At 45.7% G+C, this 21,711-nt stretch overlaps 9 non-coding genes across 9 annotated transcripts; all 9 read right to left on the reverse strand.

Moving 5' to 3' along the window:
• Positions 1–1,833: 1,833 nt before the first annotated feature.
• Positions 1,834–2,024, reverse strand: LOC130310112 (U2 spliceosomal RNA). The gene has a single exon (XR_008858667.1). It is a non-coding gene; the product is annotated as a U2 spliceosomal RNA (small nuclear RNA).
• Positions 2,025–4,112: 2,088 nt separating this feature from the next.
• On the reverse strand, positions 4,113–4,303 carry LOC130310113 (U2 spliceosomal RNA). The gene has a single exon (XR_008858668.1). It is a non-coding gene; the product is annotated as a U2 spliceosomal RNA (small nuclear RNA).
• A 2,090-nt stretch (positions 4,304–6,393) lies between these two features.
• Positions 6,394–6,584, reverse strand: LOC130310114 (U2 spliceosomal RNA). The gene has a single exon (XR_008858669.1). It is a non-coding gene; the product is annotated as a U2 spliceosomal RNA (small nuclear RNA).
• A 2,090-nt stretch (positions 6,585–8,674) lies between these two features.
• Positions 8,675–8,865, reverse strand: LOC130310115 (U2 spliceosomal RNA). Its single transcript, XR_008858670.1, has one exon. It is a non-coding gene; the product is annotated as a U2 spliceosomal RNA (small nuclear RNA).
• Positions 8,866–10,943: 2,078 nt separating this feature from the next.
• On the reverse strand, positions 10,944–11,134 carry LOC130310116 (U2 spliceosomal RNA). Its single transcript, XR_008858671.1, has one exon. It is a non-coding gene; the product is annotated as a U2 spliceosomal RNA (small nuclear RNA).
• Positions 11,135–13,226: 2,092 nt separating this feature from the next.
• On the reverse strand, positions 13,227–13,417 carry LOC130310117 (U2 spliceosomal RNA). Its single transcript, XR_008858672.1, has one exon. It is a non-coding gene; the product is annotated as a U2 spliceosomal RNA (small nuclear RNA).
• Positions 13,418–15,501: 2,084 nt separating this feature from the next.
• Positions 15,502–15,692, reverse strand: LOC130310118 (U2 spliceosomal RNA). The gene has a single exon (XR_008858673.1). It is a non-coding gene; the product is annotated as a U2 spliceosomal RNA (small nuclear RNA).
• A 2,094-nt stretch (positions 15,693–17,786) lies between these two features.
• LOC130310119 (U2 spliceosomal RNA) lies at positions 17,787–17,977 on the reverse strand. Its single transcript, XR_008858674.1, has one exon. It is a non-coding gene; the product is annotated as a U2 spliceosomal RNA (small nuclear RNA).
• Positions 17,978–20,071: 2,094 nt separating this feature from the next.
• LOC130310120 (U2 spliceosomal RNA) lies at positions 20,072–20,262 on the reverse strand. The gene has a single exon (XR_008858675.1). It is a non-coding gene; the product is annotated as a U2 spliceosomal RNA (small nuclear RNA).
• Positions 20,263–21,711: the final 1,449 nt, after the last annotated feature.

Consider the following 21,711-nt stretch of genomic DNA (forward strand, 5'->3'; position numbering starts at 1 on the left):
CACTGGGCTTAGGATCTGCATAGGAAACACACACACAAGCACACACCTACCTTTGTTGCCTGCAGATGCCTCCTTGGCTGTCCCCAAACGGTATCAAACCAACACCCACGGGAAGCTGTAAGCATAGAGGACATGCCTGCACCCCATTGGACTTACCTGTGTGGGTTAAATCCGGGTTATTTGACAACCTATGGCGGTGATGGTTCTGCTCAGGCAGAGCAGTGCTGATGCTCCTCATAAAGCTGTCGCTGCTGTGAAGGTTCTAGGTGACATCACAAATCCCTATGGTTACATACACAACAAAGCTGGGTTGTTGTTGTTTACACTCTGCAAGGCCTGTGGAAGTGAGTGACATCATAGCACTGTAGTTCTGAGGGTTCTAGATGGATGCAACAATCTCCTGTTGCTTCTATGAAGGCCATAATAGACGACATCACCAAACAGCTCCATAGTCACATACACAGCAAAGGAGAGATGTTGTTTACACCTAGTGATGTCAGTGGTATTGAGTGACATCACAGCACAGTGCTAAGGCTCCTGGGCCTGGACACAGCAGCGGCTGCAATATCTCAACGGAGAATACGTTTATATATATGTGTGTGTGTGCGCGTATATATATATATATATATATATATATATATATATATATATATATATATATATTTCTCCGCCGAAATCACTTTTAAACCCATTTCCACCTTTTTTTCCCTTCTCTTCCTCTTACTTTTTTTTCACGTTTTTTTACGTTTTTCTCCTTTTCGCCTCTTTTCTGGGCGTATTATTCTTCTTTTTCTTCTTTTTTTTCGTCTAATGCATACCCCATCAGTGCAGCAATGCTTATTCAATACCGCCAGCAGATGGAGACACTGGGGGATAATTTTCTAAGGATTTATACTGATTTTTCCTGTCTGAATTTGTCGCACAGAAAGTTGCAGGCCAAATATGTGTGACATTTCTGCGACTTTAGCTTCTAGAGCATTTTTACAACATTATACATAGGTGCTGAATACATAAAAAGCGACTGTTCAGCGACAGACAAGTCGCATCGGCTGAAAGTAGGCCAGAATGTCAGTCCATGTTGGAGCAGGTTTAGATACAGTCTAAAGTATAGATCTCAAAGTCTGTGCACAGAATTTAGCAAGGGCCTCGCACCTTCTGATGCATCAGGTAGGTGCACAATAGCATAGCCTAACCCTCTGTACTTTGGTCTATATTGATGCGGGACATAGACAGCCAGCTGATGACCAATCCATTAGTGCAATGGATGGCTGGAAGCATTTGTCTTTGCCTTTGCAATACCACAGAAGCAATGCATGGTCAATGTACAGCAATGACACACCTGTGTGAACAGCCAGGAGACCCCCCCCATGTTATGTTACATAGTTACATAGTTAGTACGGTCGAAAAAAGACATATGTCCATCAAGTTCAACCAGGGAATTAAGGGGTAGGGGTGTGGCGCGATATTGGGGAAGGGATGAGATTTTATATTTCTTCATAAGCATTAATCTTATTTTGTCAATTAGGAACATTCAGCACCCACCCGCTATCAAGGCAGCTGCCTATCATGTCATGCCCTACCTGCACAGGTGTGCTGGCTACTCAAATGATCCAATTAAGGAGGCCATTTAGTCAGCAGCAGCAGAAGTCCTGTGCCTGGACGCTCCAACAGCGGCCAGACACAAGCAGAAGCAGAAGCAGCAGAAGCAGCAGCAGCACCACCTTTTGTTTTTTGGCTGCAGCAGCAGCAGCAAGGCCCACAGGGCTGGCTAGCTGGCTAGCCAGCAAGCAGGTAGCAATGAAAGTAGGAATCTTTCTTTTTAACCCTGTAAGGGGGTGGTGCACTGTACCCGAAGATACTGCCATATCGGGTCAATGCATAGGGCGACGGAAGCAAGCTTCGAAATCGGCCCCCGTTCTCAAAAATCCATTTAATATATGGTCCCCAGATAGGGGACGTATCAGATATTAAACTGATAAGAACAGATACTACACTTGATCTTAGCCAAAAGGCCGAGAAGCGATAACCGTGAAAGGGGCGGGCCCAACAAGGTCCCCTTCATGGGCACTATCACTGCTTGCTGTCAGGGAGGCTGCCAGACAATTTTCCATGCACACTCTGGGCTGGGGGGCAGTCAACCACCAGTACACACAGCAGAACCTAAACCCATACCATTATTGCTAAGCAGCAAGACAGGGGCCCATTGCACTCCCACGGGGCCTTTTTAAATGCAATCCATAACCCGGATTTGCCAGGAACCCTTCTTACTCCTCCTACTTGCATGTGACACTGGGCTTAGGATCTGCATAGGAAACACACACACAAGCACACACCTACCTTTGTTGCCTGCAGATGCCTCCTTGGCTGTCCCCAAACGGTATCAAACCAACACCCACGGGAAGCTGTAAGCATAGAGGACATGCCTGCACCCCATTGGACTTACCTGTGTGGGTTAAATCCGGGTTATTTGACAACCTATGGCGGTGATGGTTCTGCTCAGGCAGAGCAGTGCTGATGCTCCTCATAAAGCTGTCGCTGCTGTGAAGGTTCTAGGTGACATCACAAATCCCTATGGTTACATACACAACAAAGCTGGGTTGTTGTTGTTTACACTCTGCAAGGCCTGTGGAAGTGAGTGACATCATAGCACTGTAGTTCTGAGGGTTCTAGATGGATGCAACAATCTCCTGTTGCTTCTATGAAGGCCATAATAGACGACATCACCAAACAGCTCCATAGTCACATACACAGCAAAGGAGAGATGTTGTTTACACCTAGTGATGTCAGTGGTATTGAGTGACATCACAGCACAGTGCTAAGGCTCCTGGGCCTGGACACAGCAGCGGCTGCAATATCTCAACGGAGAATACGTTTATATATATGTGTGTGTGTGCGCGTATATATATATATATATATATATATATATATATATATATATATATTTCTCCGCCGAAATCACTTTTAAACCCATTTCCACCTTTTTTTCCCTTCTCTTCCTCTTACTTTTTTTTCACGTTTTTTTACGTTTTTCTCCTTTTCGCCTCTTTTCTGGGCGTATTATTCTTCTTTTTCTTCTTTTTTTTCGTCTAATGCATACCCCATCAGTGCAGCAATGCTTATTCAATACCGCCAGCAGATGGAGACACTGGGGGATAATTTTCTAAGGATTTATACTGATTTTTCCTGTCTGAATTTGTCGCACAGAAAGTTGCAGGCCAAATATGTGTGACATTTCTGCGACTTTAGCTTCTAGAGCATTTTTACAACATTATACATAGGTGCTGAATACATAAAAAGCGACTGTTCAGCGACAGACAAGTCGCATCGGCTGAAAGTAGGCCAGAATGTCAGTCCATGTTGGAGCAGGTTTAGATACAGTCTAAAGTATAGATCTCAAAGTCTGTGCACAGAATTTAGCAAGGGCCTCGCACCTTCTGATGCATCAGGTAGGTGCACAATAGCATAGCCTAACCCTCTGTACTTTGGTCTATATTGATGCGGGACATAGACAGCCAGCTGATGACCAATCCATTAGTGCAATGGATGGCTGGAAGCATTTGTCTTTGCCTTTGCAATACCACAGAAGCAATGCATGGTCAATGTACAGCAATGACACACCTGTGTGAACAGCCAGGAGACCCCCCCCATGTTATGTTACATAGTTACATAGTTAGTACGGTCGAAAAAAGACATATGTCCATCAAGTTCAACCAGGGAATTAAGGGGTAGGGGTGTGGCGCGATATTGGGGAAGGGATGAGATTTTATATTTCTTCATAAGCATTAATCTTATTTTGTCAATTAGGAACATTCAGCACCCACCCGCTATCAAGGCAGCTGCCTATCATGTCATGCCCTACCTGCACAGGTGTGCTGGCTACTCAAATGATCCAATTAAGGAGGCCATTTAGTCAGCAGCAGCAGAAGTCCTGTGCCTGGACGCTCCAACAGCGGCCAGACACAAGCAGAAGCAGAAGCAGCAGAAGCAGCAGCAGCACCACCTTTTGTTTTTTGGCTGCAGCAGCAGCAGCAAGGCCCACAGGGCTGGCTAGCTGGCTAGCCAGCAAGCAGGTAGCAATGAAAGTAGGAATCTTTCTTTTTAACCCTGTAAGGGGGTGGTGCACTGTACCCGAAGATACTGCCATATCGGGTCAATGCATAGGGCGACGGAAGCAAGCTTCGAAATCGGCCCCCGTTCTCAAAAATCCATTTAATATATGGTCCCCAGATAGGGGACGTATCAGATATTAAACTGATAAGAACAGATACTACACTTGATCTTAGCCAAAAGGCCGAGAAGCGATAACCGTGAAAGGGGCGGGCCCAACAAGGTCCCCTTCATGGGCACTATCACTGCTTGCTGTCAGGGAGGCTGCCAGACAATTTTCCATGCACACTCTGGGCTGGGGGGCAGTCAACCACCAGTACACACAGCAGAACCTAAACCCATACCATTATTGCTAAGCAGCAAGACAGGGGCCCATTGCACTCCCACGGGGCCTTTTTAAATGCAATCCATAACCCGGATTTGCCAGGAACCCTTCTTACTCCTCCTACTTGCATGTGACACTGGGCTTAGGATCTGCATAGGAAACACACACACAAGCACACACCTACCTTTGTTGCCTGCAGATGCCTCCTTGGCTGTCCCCAAACGGTATCAAACCAACACCCACGGGAAGCTGTAAGCATAGAGGACATGCCTGCACCCCATTGGACTTACCTGTGTGGGTTAAATCCGGGTTATTTGACAACCTATGGCGGTGATGGTTCTGCTCAGGCAGAGCAGTGCTGATGCTCCTCATAAAGCTGTCGCTGCTGTGAAGGTTCTAGGTGACATCACAAATCCCTATGGTTACATACACAACAAAGCTGGGTTGTTGTTGTTTACACTCTGCAAGGCCTGTGGAAGTGAGTGACATCATAGCACTGTAGTTCTGAGGGTTCTAGATGGATGCAACAATCTCCTGTTGCTTCTATGAAGGCCATAATAGACGACATCACCAAACAGCTCCATAGTCACATACACAGCAAAGGAGAGATGTTGTTTACACCTAGTGATGTCAGTGGTATTGAGTGACATCACAGCACAGTGCTAAGGCTCCTGGGCCTGGACACAGCAGCGGCTGCAATATCTCAACGGAGAATACGTTTATATATATGTGTGTGTGTGCGCGTATATATATATATATATATATATATATATATATATATATATATATATTTCTCCACCGAAATCACTTTTAAACCCATTTCCACCTTTTTTTCCCTTCTCTTCCTCTTACTTTTTTTTCACGTTTTTTTACGTTTTTCTCCTTTTCGCCTCTTTTCTGGGCGTATTATTCTTCTTTTTCTTCTTTTTTTTCGTCTAATGCATACCCCATCAGTGCAGCAATGCTTATTCAATACCGCCAGCAGATGGAGACACTGGGGGATAATTTTCTAAGGATTTATACTGATTTTTCCTGTCTGAATTTGTCGCACAGAAAGTTGCAGGCCAAATATGTGTGACATTTCTGCGACTTTAGCTTCTAGAGCATTTTTACAACATTATACATAGGTGCTGAATACATAAAAAGCGACTGTTCAGCGACAGACAAGTCGCATCGGCTGAAAGTAGGCCAGAATGTCAGTCCATGTTGGAGCAGGTTTAGATACAGTCTAAAGTATAGATCTCAAAGTCTGTGCACAGAATTTAGCAAGGGCCTCGCACCTTCTGATGCATCAGGTAGGTGCACAATAGCATAGCCTAACCCTCTGTACTTTGGTCTATATTGATGCGGGACATAGACAGCCAGCTGATGACCAATCCATTAGTGCAATGGATGGCTGGAAGCATTTGTCTTTGCCTTTGCAATACCACAGAAGCAATGCATGGTCAATGTACAGCAATGACACACCTGTGTGAACAGCCAGGAGACCCCCCCCATGTTATGTTACATAGTTACATAGTTAGTACGGTCGAAAAAAGACATATGTCCATCAAGTTCAACCAGGGAATTAAGGGGTAGGGGTGTGGCGCGATATTGGGGAAGGGATGAGATTTTATATTTCTTCATAAGCATTAATCTTATTTTGTCAATTAGGAACATTCAGCACCCACCCGCTATCAAGGCAGCTGCCTATCATGTCATGCCCTACCTGCACAGGTGTGCTGGCTACTCAAATGATCCAATTAAGGAGGCCATTTAGTCAGCAGCAGCAGAAGTCCTGTGCCTGGACGCTCCAACAGCGGCCAGACACAAGCAGAAGCAGAAGCAGCAGAAGCAGCAGCAGCACCACCTTTTGTTTTTTGGCTGCAGCAGCAGCAGCAAGGCCCACAGGGCTGGCTAGCTGGCTAGCCAGCAAGCAGGTAGCAATGAAAGTAGGAATCTTTCTTTTTAACCCTGTAAGGGGGTGGTGCACTGTACCCGAAGATACTGCCATATCGGGTCAATGCATAGGGCGACGGAAGCAAGCTTCGAAATCGGCCCCCGTTCTCAAAAATCCATTTAATATATGGTCCCCAGATAGGGGACGTATCAGATATTAAACTGATAAGAACAGATACTACACTTGATCTTAGCCAAAAGGCCGAGAAGCGATAACCGTGAAAGGGGCGGGCCCAACAAGGTCCCCTTCATGGGCACTATCACTGCTTGCTGTCAGGGAGGCTGCCAGACAATTTTCCATGCACACTCTGGGCTGGGGGGCAGTCAACCACCAGTACACACAGCAGAACCTAAACCCATACCATTATTGCTAAGCAGCAAGACAGGGGCCCATTGCACTCCCACGGGGCCTTTTTAAATGCAATCCATAACCCGGATTTGCCAGGAACCCTTCTTACTCCTCCTACTTGCATGTGACACTGGGCTTAGGATCTGCATAGGAAACACACACACAAGCACACACCTACCTTTGTTGCCTGCAGATGCCTCCTTGGCTGTCCCCAAACGGTATCAAACCAACACCCACGGGAAGCTGTAAGCATAGAGGACATGCCTGCACCCCATTGGACTTACCTGTGTGGGTTAAATCCGGGTTATTTGACAACCTATGGCGGTGATGGTTCTGCTCAGGCAGAGCAGTGCTGATGCTCCTCATAAAGCTGTCGCTGCTGTGAAGGTTCTAGGTGACATCACAAATCCCTATGGTTACATACACAACAAAGCTGGGTTGTTGTTGTTTACACTCTGCAAGGCCTGTGGAAGTGAGTGACATCATAGCACTGTAGTTCTGAGGGTTCTAGATGGATGCAACAATCTCCTGTTGCTTCTATGAAGGCCATAATAGACGACATCACCAAACAGCTCCATAGTCACATACACAGCAAAGGAGAGATGTTGTTTACACCTAGTGATGTCAGTGGTATTGAGTGACATCACAGCACAGTGCTAAGGCTCCTGGGCCTGGACACAGCAGCGGCTGCAATATCTCAACGGAGAATACGTTTATATATATGTGTGTGTGTGCGCGTATATATATATATATATATATATATATATATATATATATATATATATTTCTCCGCCGAAATCACTTTTAAACCCATTTCCACCTTTTTTTCCCTTCTCTTCCTCTTACTTTTTTTTCACGTTTTTTTACGTTTTTCTCCTTTTCGCCTCTTTTCTGGGCGTATTATTCTTCTTTTTCTTCTTTTTTTTCGTCTAATGCATACCCCATCAGTGCAGCAATGCTTATTCAATACCGCCAGCAGATGGAGACACTGGGGGATAATTTTCTAAGGATTTATACTGATTTTTCCTGTCTGAATTTGTCGCACAGAAAGTTGCAGGCCAAATATGTGTGACATTTCTGCGACTTTAGCTTCTAGAGCATTTTTACAACATTATACATAGGTGCTGAATACATAAAAAGCGACTGTTCAGCGACAGACAAGTCGCATCGGCTGAAAGTAGGCCAGAATGTCAGTCCATGTTGGAGCAGGTTTAGATACAGTCTAAAGTATAGATCTCAAAGTCTGTGCACAGAATTTAGCAAGGGCCTCGCACCTTCTGATGCATCAGGTAGGTGCACAATAGCATAGCCTAACCCTCTGTACTTTGGTCTATATTGATGCGGGACATAGACAGCCAGCTGATGACCAATCCATTAGTGCAATGGATGGCTGGAAGCATTTGTCTTTGCCTTTGCAATACCACAGAAGCAATGCATGGTCAATGTACAGCAATGACACACCTGTGTGAACAGCCAGGAGACCCCCCCCATGTTATGTTACATAGTTACATAGTTAGTACGGTCGAAAAAAGACATATGTCCATCAAGTTCAACCAGGGAATTAAGGGGTAGGGGTGTGGCGCGATATTGGGGAAGGGATGAGATTTTATAATTCTTCATAAGCATTAATCTTATTTTGTCAATTAGGAACATTCAGCACCCACCCGCTATCAAGGCAGCTGCCTATCATGTCATGCCCTACCTGCACAGGTGTGCTGGCTACTCAAATGATCCAATTAAGGAGGCCATTTAGTCAGCAGCAGCAGAAGTCCTGTGCCTGGACGCTCCAACAGCGGCCAGACACAAGCAGAAGCAGAAGCAGCAGAAGCAGCAGCAGCACCACCTTTTGTTTTTTGGCTGCAGCAGCAGCAGCAAGGCCCACAGGGCTGGCTAGCTGGCTAGCCAGCAAGCAGGTAGCAATGAAAGTAGGAATCTTTCTTTTTAACCCTGTAAGGGGGTGGTGCACTGTACCCGAAGATACTGCCATATCGGGTCAATGCATAGGGCGACGGAAGCAAGCTTCGAAATCGGCCCCCGTTCTCAAAAATCCATTTAATATATGGTCCCCAGATAGGGGACGTATCAGATATTAAACTGATAAGAACAGATACTACACTTGATCTTAGCCAAAAGGCCGAGAAGCGATAACCGTGAAAGGGGCGGGCCCAACAAGGTCCCCTTCATGGGCACTATCACTGCTTGCTGTCAGGGAGGCTGCCAGACAATTTTCCATGCACACTCTGGGCTGGGGGGCAGTCAACCACCAGTACACACAGCAGAACCTAAACCCATACCATTATTGCTAAGCAGCAAGACAGGGGCCCATTGCACTCCCACGGGGCCTTTTTAAATGCAATCCATAACCCGGATTTGCCAGGAACCCTTCTTACTCCTCCTACTTGCATGTGACACTGGGCTTAGGATCTGCATAGGAAACACACACACAAGCACACACCTACCTTTGTTGCCTGCAGATGCCTCCTTGGCTGTCCCCAAACGGTATCAAACCAACACCCACGGGAAGCTGTAAGCATAGAGGACATGCCTGCACCCCATTGGACTTACCTGTGTGGGTTAAATCCGGGTTATTTGACAACCTATGGCGGTGATGGTTCTGCTCAGGCAGAGCAGTGCTGATGCTCCTCATAAAGCTGTCGCTGCTGTGAAGGTTCTAGGTGACATCACAAATCCCTATGGTTACATACACAACAAAGCTGGGTTGTTGTTGTTTACACTCTGCAAGGCCTGTGGAAGTGAGTGACATCATAGCACTGTAGTTCTGAGGGTTCTAGATGGATGCAACAATCTCCTGTTGCTTCTATGAAGGCCATAATAGACGACATCACCAAACAGCTCCATAGTCACATACACAGCAAAGGAGAGATGTTGTTTACACCTAGTGATGTCAGTGGTATTGAGTGACATCACAGCACAGTGCTAAGGCTCCTGGGCCTGGACACAGCAGCGGCTGCAATATCTCAACGGAGAATACGTTTATATCTATGTGTGTGTGTGCGCATATATATATATATATATATATATATATATATATATTTCTCCGCCGAAATCACTTTTAAACCCATTTCCACCTTTTTTTCCCTTCTCTTCCTCTTACTTTTTTTTCACGTTTTTTTACGTTTTTCTCCTTTTCGCCTCTTTTCTGGGCGTATTATTCTTCTTTTTCTTCTTTTTTTTCGTCTAATGCATACCCCATCAGTGCAGCAATGCTTATTCAATACCGCCAGCAGATGGAGACACTGGGGGATAATTTTCTAAGGATTTATACTGATTTTTCCTGTCTGAATTTGTCGCACAGAAAGTTGCAGGCCAAATATGTGTGACATTTCTGCGACTTTAGCTTCTAGAGCATTTTTACAACATTATACATAGGTGCTGAATACATAAAAAGCGACTGTTCAGCGACAGACAAGTCGCATCGGCTGAAAGTAGGCCAGAATGTCAGTCCATGTTGGAGCAGGTTTAGATACAGTCTAAAGTATAGATCTCAAAGTCTGTGCACAGAATTTAGCAAGGGCCTCGCACCTTCTGATGCATCAGGTAGGTGCACAATAGCATAGCCTAACCCTCTGTACTTTGGTCTATATTGATGCGGGACATAGACAGCCAGCTGATGACCAATCCATTAGTGCAATGGATGGCTGGAAGCATTTGTCTTTGCCTTTGCAATACCACAGAAGCAATGCATGGTCAATGTACAGCAATGACACACCTGTGTGAACAGCCAGGAGACCCCCCCCATGTTATGTTACATAGTTACATAGTTAGTACGGTCGAAAAAAGACATATGTCCATCAAGTTCAACCAGGGAATTAAGGGGTAGGGGTGTGGCGCGATATTGGGGAAGGGATGAGATTTTATATTTCTTCATAAGCATTAATCTTATTTTGTCAATTAGGAACATTCAGCACCCACCCGCTATCAAGGCAGCTGCCTATCATGTCATGCCCTACCTGCACAGGTGTGCTGGCTACTCAAATGATCCAATTAAGGAGGCCATTTAGTCAGCAGCAGCAGAAGTCCTGTGCCTGGACGCTCCAACAGCGGCCAGACACAAGCAGAAGCAGAAGCAGCAGAAGCAGCAGCAGCACCACCTTTTGTTTTTTGGCTGCAGCAGCAGCAGCAAGGCCCACAGGGCTGGCTAGCTGGCTAGCCAGCAAGCAGGTAGCAATGAAAGTAGGAATCTTTCTTTTTAACCCTGTAAGGGGGTGGTGCACTGTACCCGAAGATACTGCCATATCGGGTCAATGCATAGGGCGACGGAAGCAAGCTTCGAAATCGGCCCCCGTTCTCAAAAATCCATTTAATATATGGTCCCCAGATAGGGGACGTATCAGATATTAAACTGATAAGAACAGATACTACACTTGATCTTAGCCAAAAGGCCGAGAAGCGATAACCGTGAAAGGGGCGGGCCCAACAAGGTCCCCTTCATGGGCACTATCACTGCTTGCTGTCAGGGAGGCTGCCAGACAATTTTCCATGCACACTCTGGGCTGGGGGGCAGTCAACCACCAGTACACACAGCAGAACCTAAACCCATACCATTATTGCTAAGCAGCAAGACAGGGGCCCATTGCACTCCCACGGGGCCTTTTTAAATGCAATCCATAACCCGGATTTGCCAGGAACCCTTCTTACTCCTCCTACTTGCATGTGACACTGGGCTTAGGATCTGCATAGGAAACACACACACAAGCACACACCTACCTTTGTTGCCTGCAGATGCCTCCTTGGCTGTCCCCAAACGGTATCAAACCAACACCCACGGGAAGCTGTAAGCATAGAGGACATGCCTGCACCCCATTGGACTTACCTGTGTGGGTTAAATCCGGGTTATTTGACAACCTATGGCGGTGATGGTTCTGCTCAGGCAGAGCAGTGCTGATGCTCCTCATAAAGCTGTCGCTGCTGTGAAGGTTCTAGGTGACATCACAAATCCCTATGGTTACATACACAACAAAGCTGGGTTGTTGTTGTTTACACTCTGCAAGGCCTGTGGAAGTGAGTGACATCATAGCACTGTAGTTCTGAGGGTTCTAGATGGATGCAACAATCTCCTGTTGCTTCTATGAAGGCCATAATAGACGACATCACCAAACAGCTCCATAGTCACATACACAGCAAAGGAGAGATGTTGTTTACACCTAGTGATGTCAGTGGTATTGAGTGACATCACAGCACAGTGCTAAGGCTCCTGGGCCTGGACACAGCAGCGGCTGCAATATCTCAACGGAGAATACGTTTATATCTATGTGTGTGTGTGCGCATATATATATATATATATATATATATATATATATATATATATATATATTTTTCTCCGCCGAAATCACTTTTAAACCCATTTCCACCTTTTTTTCCCTTCTCTTCCTCTTACTTTTTTTTCACGTTTTTTTACGTTTTTCTCCTTTTCGCCTCTTTTCTGGGCGTATTATTCTTCTTTTTCTTCTTTTTTTTCGTCTAATGCATACCCCATCAGTGCAGCAATGCTTATTCAATACCGCCAGCAGATGGAGACACTGGGGGATAATTTTCTAAGGATTTATACTGATTTTTCCTGTCTGAATTTGTCGCACAGAAAGTTGCAGGCCAAATATGTGTGACATTTCTGCGACTTTAGCTTCTAGAGCATTTTTACAACATTATACATAGGTGCTGAATACATAAAAAGCGACTGTTCAGCGACAGACAAGTCGCATCGGCTGAAAGTAGGCCAGAATGTCAGTCCATGTTGGAGCAGGTTTAGATACAGTCTAAAGTATAGATCTCAAAGTCTGTGCACAGAATTTAGCAAGGGCCTCGCACCTTCTGATGCATCAGGTAGGTGCACAATAGCATAGCCTAACCCTCTGTACTTTGGTCTATATTGATGCGGGACATAGACAGCCAGCTGATGACCAATCCATTAGTGCAATGGATGGCTGGAAGCATTTGTCTTTGCCTTTGCAATACCACAGAAGCAATGCATGGTCAATGTACAGCAATGACACACCTGTGTGAACAGCCAGGAGACCCCCCCCATGTTATGTTACATAGTTACATAGTTAGTACGGTCGAAAAAAGACATATGTCCATCAAGTTCAACCAGGGAATTAAGGGGTAGGGGTGTGGCGCGATATTGGGGAAGGGATGAGATTTTATATTTCTTCATAAGCATTAATCTTATTTTGTCAATTAGGAACATTCAGCACCCACCCGCTATCAAGGCAGCTGCCTATCATGTCATGCCCTACCTGCACAGGTGTGCTGGCTACTCAAATGATCCAATTAAGGAGGCCATTTAGTCAGCAGCAGCAGAAGTCCTGTGCCTGGACGCTCCAACAGCGGCCAGACACAAGCAGAAGCAGAAGCAGCAGAAGCAGCAGCAGCACCACCTTTTGTTTTTTGGCTGCAGCAGCAGCAGCAAGGCCCACAGGGCTGGCTAGCTGGCTAGCCAGCAAGCAGGTAGCAATGAAAGTAGGAATCTTTCTTTTTAACCCTGTAAGGGGGTGGTGCACTGTACCCGAAGATACTGCCATATCGGGTCAATGCATAGGGCGACGGAAGCAAGCTTCGAAATCGGCCCCCGTTCTCAAAAATCCATTTAATATATGGTCCCCAGATAGGGGACGTATCAGATATTAAACTGATAAGAACAGATACTACACTTGATCTTAGCCAAAAGGCCGAGAAGCGATAACCGTGAAAGGGGCGGGCCCAACAAGGTCCCCTTCATGGGCACTATCACTGCTTGCTGTCAGGGAGGCTGCCAGACAATTTTCCATGCACACTCTGGGCTGGGGGGCAGTCAACCACCAGTACACACAGCAGAACCTAAACCCATACCATTATTGCTAAGCAGCAAGACAGGGGCCCATTGCACTCCCACGGGGCCTTTTTAAATGCAATCCATAACCCGGATTTGCCAGGAACCCTTCTTACTCCTCCTACTTGCATGTGACACTGGGCTTAGGATCTGCATAGGAAACACACACACAAGCACACACCTACCTTTGTTGCCTGCAGATGCCTCCTTGGCTGTCCCCAAACGGTATCAAACCAACACCCACGGGAAGCTGTAAGCATAGAGGACATGCCTGCACCCCATTGGACTTACCTGTGTGGGTTAAATCCGGGTTATTTGACAACCTATGGCGGTGATGGTTCTGCTCAGGCAGAGCAGTGCTGATGCTCCTCATAAAGCTGTCGCTGCTGTGAAGGTTCTAGGTGACATCACAAATCCCTATGGTTACATACACAACAAAGCTGGGTTGTTGTTGTTTACACTCTGCAAGGCCTGTGGAAGTGAGTGACATCATAGCACTGTAGTTCTGAGGGTTCTAGATGGATGCAACAATCTCCTGTTGCTTCTATGAAGGCCATAATAGACGACATCACCAAACAGCTCCATAGTCACATACACAGCAAAGGAGAGATGTTGTTTACACCTAGTGATGTCAGTGGTATTGAGTGACATCACAGCACAGTGCTAAGGCTCCTGGGCCTGGACACAGCAGCGGCTGCAATATCTCAACGGAGAATACGTTTATATATATGTGTGTGTGTGCGCGTATATATATATATATATATATATATATATATATATATATATTTCTCCGCCGAAATCACTTTTAAACCCATTTCCACCTTTTTTTCCCTTCTCTTCCTCTTACTTTTTTTTCACGTTTTTTTACGTTTTTCTCCTTTTCGCCTCTTTTCTGGGCGTATTATTCTTCTTTTTCTTCTTTTTTTTCGTCTAATGCATACCCCATCAGTGCAGCAATGCTTATTCAATACCGCCAGCAGATGGAGACACTGGGGGATAATTTTCTAAGGATTTATACTGATTTTTCCTGTCTGAATTTGTCGCACAGAAAGTTGCAGGCCAAATATGTGTGACATTTCTGCGACTTTAGCTTCTAGAGCATTTTTACAACATTATACATAGGTGCTGAATACATAAAAAGCGACTGTTCAGCGACAGACAAGTCGCATCGGCTGAAAGTAGGCCAGAATGTCAGTCCATGTTGGAGCAGGTTTAGATACAGTCTAAAGTATAGATCTCAAAGTCTGTGCACAGAATTTAGCAAGGGCCTCGCACCTTCTGATGCATCAGGTAGGTGCACAATAGCATAGCCTAACCCTCTGTACTTTGGTCTATATTGATGCGGGACATAGACAGCCAGCTGATGACCAATCCATTAGTGCAATGGATGGCTGGAAGCATTTGTCTTTGCCTTTGCAATACCACAGAAGCAATGCATGGTCAATGTACAGCAATGACACACCTGTGTGAACAGCCAGGAGACCCCCCCCATGTTATGTTACATAGTTACATAGTTAGTACGGTCGAAAAAAGACATATGTCCATCAAGTTCAACCAGGGAATTAAGGGGTAGGGGTGTGGCGCGATATTGGGGAAGGGATGAGATTTTATATTTCTTCATAAGCATTAATCTTATTTTGTCAATTAGGAACATTCAGCACCCACCCGCTATCAAGGCAGCTGCCTATCATGTCATGCCCTACCTGCACAGGTGTGCTGGCTACTCAAATGATCCAATTAAGGAGGCCATTTAGTCAGCAGCAGCAGAAGTCCTGTGCCTGGACGCTCCAACAGCGGCCAGACACAAGCAGAAGCAGAAGCAGCAGAAGCAGCAGCAGCACCACCTTTTGTTTTTTGGCTGCAGCAGCAGCAGCAAGGCCCACAGGGCTGGCTAGCTGGCTAGCCAGCAAGCAGGTAGCAATGAAAGTAGGAATCTTTCTTTTTAACCCTGTAAGGGGGTGGTGCACTGTACCCGAAGATACTGCCATATCGGGTCAATGCATAGGGCGACGGAAGCAAGCTTCGAAATCGGCCCCCGTTCTCAAAAATCCATTTAATATATGGTCCCCAGATAGGGGACGTATCAGATATTAAACTGATAAGAACAGATACTACACTTGATCTTAGCCAAAAGGCCGAGAAGCGATAACCGTGAAAGGGGCGGGCCCAACAAGGTCCCCTTCATGGGCACTATCACTGCTTGCTGTCAGGGAGGCTGCCAGACAATTTTCCATGCACACTCTGGGCTGGGGGGCAGTCAACCACCAGTACACACAGCAGAACCTAAACCCATACCATTATTGCTAAGCAGCAAGACAGGGGCCCATTGCACTCCCACGGGGCCTTTTTAAATGCAATCCATAACCCGGATTTGCCAGGAACCCTTCTTACTCCTCCTACTTGCATGTGACACTGGGCTTAGGATCTGCATAGGAAACACACACACAAGCACACACCTACCTTTGTTGCCTGCAGATGCCTCCTTGGCTGTCCCCAAACGGTATCAAACCAACACCCACGGGAAGCTGTAAGCATAGAGGACATGCCTGCACCCCATTGGACTTACCTGTGTGGGTTAAATCCGGGTTATTTGACAACCTATGGCGGTGATGGTTCTGCTCAGGCAGAGCAGTGCTGATGCTCCTCATAAAGCTGTCGCTGCTGTGAAGGTTCTAGGTGACATCACAAATCCCTATGGTTACATACACAACAAAGCTGGGTTGTTGTTGTTTACACTCTGCAAGGCCTGTGGAAGTGAGTGACATCATAGCACTGTAGTTCTGAGGGTTCTAGATGGATGCAACAATCTCCTGTTGCTTCTATGAAGGCCATAATAGACGACATCACCAAACAGCTCCATAGTCACATACACAGCAAAGGAGAGATGTTGTTTACACCTAGTGATGTCAGTGGTATTGAGTGACATCACAGCACAGTGCTAAGGCTCCTGGGCCTGGACACAGCAGCGGCTGCAATATCTCAACGGAGAATACGTTTATATATATGTGTGTGTGTGCGCGTATATATATATATATATATATATATATATATATATATATATATATATATATTTCTCCGCCGAAATCACTTTTAAACCCATTTCCACCTTTTTTTCCCTTCTCTTCCTCTTACTTTTTTTTCACGTTTTTTTACGTTTTTCTCCTTTTCGCCTCTTTTCTGGGCGTATTATTCTTCTTTTTCTTCTTTTTTTTCGTCTAATGCATACCCCATCAGTGCAGCAATGCTTATTCAATACCGCCAGCAGATGGAGACACTGGGGGATAATTTTCTAAGGATTTATACTGATTTTTCCTGTCTGAATTTGTCGCACAGAAAGTTGCAGGCCAAATATGTGTGACATTTCTGCGACTTTAGCTTCTAGAGCATTTTTACAACATTATACATAGGTGCTGAATACATAAAAAGCGACTGTTCAGCGACAGACAAGTCGCATCGGCTGAAAGTAGGCCAGAATGTCAGTCCATGTTGGAGCAGGTTTAGATACAGTCTAAAGTATAGATCTCAAAGTCTGTGCACAGAATTTAGCAAGGGCCTCGCACCTTCTGATGCATCAGGTAGGTGCACAATAGCATAGCCTAACCCTCTGTACTTTGGTCTATATTGATGCGGGACATAGACAGCCAGCTGATGACCAATCCATTAGTGCAATGGATGGCTGGAAGCATTTGTCTTTGCCTTTGCAATACCACAGAAGCAATGCATGGTCAATGTACAGCAATGACACACCTGTGTGAACAGCCAGGAGACCCCCCCCATGTTATGTTACATAGTTACATAGTTAGTACGGTCGAAAAAAGACATATGTCCATCAAGTTCAACCAGGGAATTAAGGGGTAGGGGTGTGGCGCGATATTGGGGAAGGGATGAGATTTTATATTTCTTCATAAGCATTAATCTTATTTTGTCAATTAGGAACATTCAGCACCCACCCGCTATCAAGGCAGCTGCCTATCATGTCATGCCCTACCTGCACAGGTGTGCTGGCTACTCAAATGATCCAATTAAGGAGGCCATTTAGTCAGCAGCAGCAGAAGTCCTGTGCCTGGACGCTCCAACAGCGGCCAGACACAAGCAGAAGCAGAAGCAGCAGAAGCAGCAGCAGCACCACCTTTTGTTTTTTGGCTGCAGCAGCAGCAGCAAGGCCCACAGGGCTGGCTAGCTGGCTAGCCAGCAAGCAGGTAGCAATGAAAGTAGGAATCTTTCTTTTTAACCCTGTAAGGGGGTGGTGCACTGTACCCGAAGATACTGCCATATCGGGTCAATGCATAGGGCGACGGAAGCAAGCTTCGAAATCGGCCCCCGTTCTCAAAAATCCATTTAATATATGGTCCCCAGATAGGGGACGTATCAGATATTAAACTGATAAGAACAGATACTACACTTGATCTTAGCCAAAAGGCCGAGAAGCGATAACCGTGAAAGGGGCGGGCCCAACAAGGTCCCCTTCATGGGCACTATCACTGCTTGCTGTCAGGGAGGCTGCCAGACAATTTTCCATGCACACTCTGGGCTGGGGGGCAGTCAACCACCAGTACACACAGCAGAACCTAAACCCATACCATTATTGCTAAGCAGCAAGACAGGGGCCCATTGCACTCCCACGGGGCCTTTTTAAATGCAATCCATAACCCGGATTTGCCAGGAACCCTTCTTACTCCTCCTACTTGCATTTGACACTGGGCTTAGGATCTGCATAGGAAACACACACACAAGCACACACCTACCTTTGTTGCCTGCAGATGCCTCCTTGGCTGTCCCCAAACGGTATCAAACCAACACCCACGGGAAGCTGTAAGCATAGAGGACATGCCTGCACCCCATTGGACTTACCTGTGTGGGTTAAATCCGGGTTATTTGACAACCTATGGCGGTGATGGTTCTGCTCAGGCAGAGCAGTGCTGATGCTCCTCATAAAGCTGTCGCTGCTGTGAAGGTTCTAGGTGACATCACAAATCCCTATGGTTACATACACAACAAAGCTGGGTTGTTGTTGTTTACACTCTGCAAGGCCTGTGGAAGTGAGTGACATCATAGCACTGTAGTTCTGAGGGTTCTAGATGGATGCAACAATCTCCTGTTGCTTCTATGAAGGCCATAATAGACGACATCACCAAACAGCTCCATAGTCACATACACAGCAAAGGAGAGATGTTGTTTACACCTAGTGATGTCAGTGGTATTGAGTGACATCACAGCACAGTGCTAAGGCTCCTGGGCCTGGACACAGCAGCGGCTGCAATATCTCAACGGAGAATACGTTTATATATATGTGTGTGTGTGCGCGTATATATATATATATATATATATATATATATATATATATATATATATATATTTCTCCGCCGAAATCACTTTTAAACCCATTTCCACCTTTTTTTCCCTTCTCTTCCTCTTACTTTTTTTTCACGTTTTTTTACGTTTTTCTCCTTTTCGCCTCTTTTCTGGGCGTATTATTCTTCTTTTTCTTCTTTTTTTTCGTCTAATGCATACCCCATCAGTGCAGCAATGCTTATTCAATACCGCCAGCAGATGGAGACACTGGGGGATAATTTTCTAAGGATTTATACTGATTTTTCCTGTCTGAATTTGTCGCACAGAAAGTTGCAGGCCAAATATGTGTGACATTTCTGCGACTTTAGCTTCTAGAGCATTTTTACAACATTATACATAGGTGCTGAATACATAAAAAGCGACTGTTCAGCGACAGACAAGTCGCATCGGCTGAAAGTAGGCCAGAATGTCAGTCCATGTTGGAGCAGGTTTAGATACAGTCTAAAGTATAGATCTCAAAGTCTGTGCACAGAATTTAGCAAGGGCCTCGCACCTTCTGATGCATCAGGTAGGTGCACAATAGCATAGCCTAACCCTCTGTACTTTGGTCTATATTGATGCGGGACATAGACAGCCAGCTGATGACCAATCCATTAGTGCAATGGATGGCTGGAAGCATTTGTCTTTGCCTTTGCAATACCACAGAAGCAATGCATGGTCAATGTACAGCAATGACACACCTGTGTGAACAGCCAGGAGACCCCCCCCATGTTATGTTACATAGTTACATAGTTAGTACGGTCGAAAAAAGACATATGTCCATCAAGTTCAACCAGGGAATTAAGGGGTAGGGGTGTGGCGCGATATTGGGGAAGGGATGAGATTTTATATTTCTTCATAAGCATTAATCTTATTTTGTCAATTAGGAACATTCAGCACCCACCCGCTATCAAGGCAGCTGCCTATCATGTCATGCCCTACCTGCACAGGTGTGCTGGCTACTCAAATGATCCAATTAAGGAGGCCATTTAGTCAGCAGCAGCAGAAGTCCTGTGCCTGGACGCTCCAACAGCGGCCAGACACAAGCAGAAGCAGAAGCAGCAGAAGCAGCAGCAGCACCACCTTTTGTTTTTTGGCTGCAGCAGCAGCAGCAAGGCCCACAGGGCTGGCTAGCTGGCTAGCCAGCAAGCAGGTAGCAATGAAAGTAGGAATCTTTCTTTTTAACCCTGTAAGGGGGTGGTGCACTGTACCCGAAGATACTGCCATATCGGGTCAATGCATAGGGCGACGGAAGCAAGCTTCGAAATCGGCCCCCGTTCTCAAAAATCCATTTAATATATGGTCCCCAGATAGGGGACGTATCAGATATTAAACTGATAAGAACAGATACTACACTTGATCTTAGCCAAAAGGCCGAGAAGCGATAACCGTGAAAGGGGCGGGCCCAACAAGGTCCCCTTCATGGGCACTATCACTGCTTGCTGTCAGGGAGGCTGCCAGACAATTTTCCATGCACACTCTGGGCTGGGGGGCAGTCAACCACCAGTACACACAGCAGAACCTAAACCCATACCATTATTGCTAAGCAGCAAGACAGGGGCCCATTGCACTCCCACGGGGCCTTTTTAAATGCAATCCATAACCCGGATTTGCCAGGAACCCTTCTTACTCCTCCTACTTGCATGTGACACTGGGCTTAGGATCTGCATAGGAAACACACACACAAGCACACACCTACCTTTGTTGCCTGCAGATGCCTCCTTGGCTGTCCCCAAACGGTATCAAACCAACACCCACGGGAAGCTGTAAGCATAGAGGACATGCCTGCACCCCATTGGACTTACCTGTGTGGGTTAAATCCGGGTTATTTGACAACCTATGGCGGTGATGGTTCTGCTCAGGCAGAGCAGTGCTGATGCTCCTCATAAAGCTGTCGCTGCTGTGAAGGTTCTAGGTGACATCACAAATCCCTATGGTTACATACACAACAAAGCTGGGTTGTTGTTGTTTACACTCTGCAAGGCCTGTGGAAGTGAGTGACATCATAGCACTGTAGTTCTGAGGGTTCTAGATGGATGCAACAATCTCCTGTTGCTTCTATGAAGGCCATAATAGACGACATCACCAAACAGCTCCATAGTCACATACACAGCAAAGGAGAGATGTTGTTTACACCTAGTGATGTCAGTGGTATTGAGTGACATCACAGCACAGTGCTAAGGCTCCTGGGCCTGGACACAGCAGCGGCTGCAATATCTCAACGGAGAATACGTTTATATATATGTGTGTGTGTGCGCGTATATATATATATATATATATATATATATATATATATATATATATATATATTTCTCCGCCGAAATCACTTTTAAACCCATTTCCACCTTTTTTTCCCTTCTCTTCCTCTTACTTTTTTTTCACGTTTTTTTACGTTTTTCTCCTTTTCGCCTCTTTTCTGGGCGTATTATTCTTCTTTTTCTTCTTTTTTTTCGTCTAATGCATACCCCATCAGTGCAGCAATGCTTATTCAATACCGCCAGCAGATGGAGACACTGGGGGATAATTTTCTAAGGATTTATACTGATTTTTCCTGTCTGAATTTGTCGCACAGAAAGTTGCAGGCCAAATATGTGTGACATTTCTGCGACTTTAGCTTCTAGAGCATTTTTACAACATTATACATAGGTGCTGAATACATAAAAAGCGACTGTTCAGCGACAGACAAGTCGCATCGGCTGAAAGTAGGCCAGAATGTCAGTCCATGTTGGAGCAGGTTTAGATACAGTCTAAAGTATAGATCTCAAAGTCTGTGCACAGAATTTAGCAAGGGCCTCGCACCTTCTGATGCATCAGGTAGGTGCACAATAGCATAGC

Source organism: Hyla sarda, unplaced genomic scaffold (genome assembly GCF_029499605.1).
Source record: "Hyla sarda isolate aHylSar1 unplaced genomic scaffold, aHylSar1.hap1 scaffold_1554, whole genome shotgun sequence".
Classification (NCBI taxonomy): domain Eukaryota; kingdom Metazoa; phylum Chordata; class Amphibia; order Anura; family Hylidae; genus Hyla; species Hyla sarda.